Here is a 4,471-nt window from a genome sequence, read left to right as displayed (position 1 = left end):
ATTTTGTGTTGTGTGTCAGCAATACAGTGCAGGCATAATAAATTACTATAATTACAATAAAAATAAATAAATAAATGGAAAACAATAGTGAGGTAGTGCTCATTGATTCGTGGACTGTTCAAAAATCTGAGGGCAGAGGTGAAGAGACTGTTCCTAAAATGTTCAGTGTGGGTCTTCAGGCTCCCATACCTCCTCTCTGATGGTAGAAATGAGAAGAGGACATGTCCCAGGGGGTGAGGGTTCTTAATAATGGATGCTGCCTTGTTGAGGCATTGCCTTTTGAAGATATCCTCAGTGGTGGGGAGACTTGTGTCCTTAATGGAGCTGAATAAGTCTACAATCATCTGAAGCCTTTTACGTTCCTGTGCATTGGCCTCTCCCTATCAGATGGTGGAGCAACCAGTCAGAATGCTCTTGATGGTATACCTGTAGAAGTTTGCTAGAGTATTTGGTGACCTACTGAATCTCCTCAATCTTCTCATAAAGTAGAGCTGTTGGTGTGTCTTCATGATGATTGCATCAATGGTGGCCCAGGACAGATCCTCAGAGATGTTAGCATCCAGGAACTAGAAACTTTTCTTCTTTTCCACTGCTGACCCGTCACTGAAGATTGGTGTGTGTGTGCTCCTGTCTTCCCCTTGCTGACGTTTACAATCAGTTCCCTGGTCTTGCTGGCATTGAAAGGCCTCAATGTGTTTTGAAATTACTCAGTAAGTCAGGGGTCATCTACAGAGAGTTAATGCTTTAGGTTTTGAAATATATATCCACCACAAGAACAAGATGCTGGGCCAAACTAATTAAACTCATACAACGTGAGGAAGCCAAGCTGAAAACATTCACAGCCAGTGAGACCACCTTCCACATTGTGCCACATTTTTTCCCAGTATCATGGGGAGTACATACCAATTCAGGGCTGATGCCGAATGGATTCATTAGACTGAGTCCTGGCATGAGGGTGTTGCCTCATCAGGAGGGATTGAGGAAAATTACTCTGTACTCAGTGAAACTGAGAGGAACATGGGAGTAATGTCAATAATGTAGGTGAGGTTTGATGAAGTAGAGGCATAAGAAGCTTTTTCTACAAGCTGGAGAGTTTGAAACCAGGATCAACCTCAGGGCAGGCATTTAAGACTGAGATAAGATGGAAGTCATGGTTAAGGCATATTCTGGAGTTAGGGGATATAGCCAATATTAATTTCACCAGCAACCAATCTTCAGATTTGAATGTGGATTACAGATTGAATTTAAGATGCAGCTGGGAAAAATCAGACTGCAGATGCCTGCATATGCATGAATGCAACCTAGAGTCAATGCAGATTAACATTCATTTTGGGTGTCTGGAGTGTGACTGCAAAGAAAAAGTGAAGGGGAGGGGGGGAGGAAACGTCAACAGACCGTGAGAGGCCTGCGTCGGGCATTTTCATGCCTTACAAGGCACAGATTGGAAGTCTGTGTGGGGCGTCACTCCTCGCAACTGTATGTAATTCAAAGGAAGCATTATAGATACATTTAACTATAGAATTGTCCTGCTGTTTCCTTTGATCTCTAGCATATAAAAATGTTATGTAATATTGGATTGACGCCTAATGCTTATTTTTGCTGAATAAAACACTTTTATATCCATTAGCTCAATGTTTCTCTGGTGACTTTATTCACAGATACAACAGTCCTTTGCTCCGAGAATTGAGAACCTTCAGAATTTTCAAAGTGTTGAGCATGTTCAGTCAATAAGGATTGAGATCAAATGATTTTCGGGCAGGTCTGGGATCACAGGAATTAGTGGAAAAGTGGATTCATGTCTAATCAGTTGTAATCTTAATGAGTGGCCTGGTAGACTCAGGGGACTGGAGATCTCCCATGGATTTTCCAACATCACACATTCCTACAGAATGCCAACAGTCATTCCTTTCAGAGAGGCTTTGGCTGCACTACTGGTGTGTGGGTCAAGATCAGTCTAATTGACCATTTATTTCCACTTGGGATGTGGACAAGTCTTTGAACAATTATCTATTTCAGCGATCAGGAGGATCAGGGCGATGACAATCCAGTGGCTGTCATTAACTCTTTTGTTGCTCCACTTCACATCAAAGTTAACGAATCGCTCCACATCTAGATCACTTGGCATTGAGTTCCAGCCAGGTGGTGGTGTATCTAAGGCATGGCAGGTATGGCACGTGCCCTGGGTGCTACTTGAAGCGTGTCGCCACTGAGCAGTTTCTACTAAAGTCAGACAAGCCATCCTTGGATAGTGAAAAAAGAATTTTCTTCAGATGTATGATCTGTCTTTGATTATCATGGGTGAGAAGCACTCGGATGGCCTTATTTCAGAGCATTGTGTAAGAAGACCATGAAATGTTCCTTCACGAAGAAGAAGGAAAGTGGAGCTGAAGGATGGAGGAGACGAAAGTTGGAAGTGGAGGAAGTCAAGAAGTCGAGCAAGTTCTTCATGCCCTTCTTTGAAAAGCCTGGAACAAGTAGTTCGACATGTTCCATGGAGTCACCTGCACCTGCTACAAGTTTGTTAGAATGTTAGAAAGGTGGATCAAGTACAAATGCGTCACAAGCCGAGGAGGAAGTCAAGTCAGATAAATCCGAGTATGACGAGATTAAGAGTGAGGATGCCACAGAGAACGTGGACATGACAGGAGGGGAAGACGATGGTGGTGGTGGTGATGTGGAGTTTATTGATGAGGTTTTACCTGACGACACTGAACCTGGTGAACTGGATAGTGTCAAAGAGCCTCGAACTGTCATACCAGAAGTGATTGAACAGCATGACATTGGACTTCTGAAGTTCGACTGCAAAAGCAATTCTGCCTGATGCAGTGAGAACAGAAATAATAAAGCTGGGTTCAAAGTATTTCCAGAACAGTGAGGGGCCTTTCCTACCAACAAAAAACCGCTCAATGAACAAAACTTGATTCAAGAGGAAATTGGGAAATGGTCGTGGTGAGGAAGTGACTCGCTTATGACTGGTCTATTTCCCTTTCTTAAAAAGTCTGCATTTTGTATCTGTTGTTTTCTCTATTCCCGGTCAGACTATCAATCCTCACTGGAGCAGGAAAGTGGATTCAACCAGTGGAAAGCACCTGAAAGGATTAGTGTTCATGAAAATGCCAAGAATCATTGGGAATGCCTCACACAGTGGAAAGAAATGGAAAGAAGTTTAGCTGGAAACAGAGGAGTTATTGACGTGGTGTTTCAGTCACAGATTGAGAAGGAAAAGCATAGGTGGCGTGATATCTTGTCGAGAATCCTTCACGGCATAAAATTCCTTGCGACTCAGAACCTGGCTTTGCAAGGACACAGGGAGTCACTTCAACTAGACGATGACTCCAATGTGGGAAATTTCCTTGGCTTACCGAAACTACTGGCCATCTTTGACCCTGTCATAAAAGAACACCTCACTCATTTGGAAAGTCATCCTGGATCCACGTCTTATCTTTCGCCGGGTGTCCAGAATGAATTCATCCACATGATGGCATCCACTGTTCGCCAGAGTTTACTGAGGAGCATTCATAAAGCCAAGTACTATGGTCTCATGTTCGACTCGACTCCTGATCAGGCACACTGTGAACAGATGTCAGAAGTAGTGAGGTATGTGGAAGTTGATTTTGAGAGGAAAACAGTCCGTGTTAAAGAGTCTTTCCTTGGTTTTATCCAGATAAGCCCGAAGGATGCCGAGAGCTTGGTTGAAGACATCTTGAAACAGCTAGAGAAAGGCGAAATGGAGCTACAAGATTGTCGGTCACAGCGCTATGACAACGCTGCTGTGATGGCAGTGTTGGTCAGAGAGTCACTCGAAGAAGGAGTCAGTCTCTGTCAACAGACGTCAGAGACGAAAGAAACGAATGGCTGATGAGAACTCGAGAGCCGCTGGGTTACCAGCTGAGGAGGAAATGGAAAGAGTAATGAAGGGAACACTCGACCGTCTTCACAGAGAAATGGACGAAAGGTTCACTCATGTGCACGACACTGACGCCAGTTTGGGCTCCTTCTCGATGTCGATAAACTGTGTTGCGGCGCGGCAGTAACGACCTAAAGAAGAAGTGCGAAAACTTGGGCGAATTGTACAGCTCTGGTGTTGACGGGCGGCAGCTCTATGAAGAAATTTTGGATTGCAGAACGTTGCTATCAAGGCGAGTCAACGTGAAAATATCAAGACCTGAAGAGCTTCTTGAATTTATTGTTCAGTATGGAGATGAGAGCGTCTTCCCCAATCTTCGCATTGCTATTCAGATAATGCTAACCATCGCAGTTTCCATCGCCAGCTGTGGGAGATCATTCAGCGAGTTAAAACTAATACTTTCGTATTTGAGAGCCTCCATGGGTCAAGGCAGATTCTGTGATCTTGCTCTGCTGAGTGTAGAAAGAGAAGAAACTGAAAAAAACTGACTTTGATTACATCATGGACCAATTTGTATCAGTGAAAGTAAGGAAGGCGCAATTATAATTTTCATGTGGCGCCATA

This window comes from Mobula birostris, chromosome 26, assembly GCF_030028105.1.
Source record: "Mobula birostris isolate sMobBir1 chromosome 26, sMobBir1.hap1, whole genome shotgun sequence".
NCBI lineage: Eukaryota > Metazoa > Chordata > Chondrichthyes > Myliobatiformes > Myliobatidae > Mobula > Mobula birostris.
The sequence above is the reverse complement of the archived record's forward strand: the minus strand, read 5'-3'. Positions refer to the sequence as shown.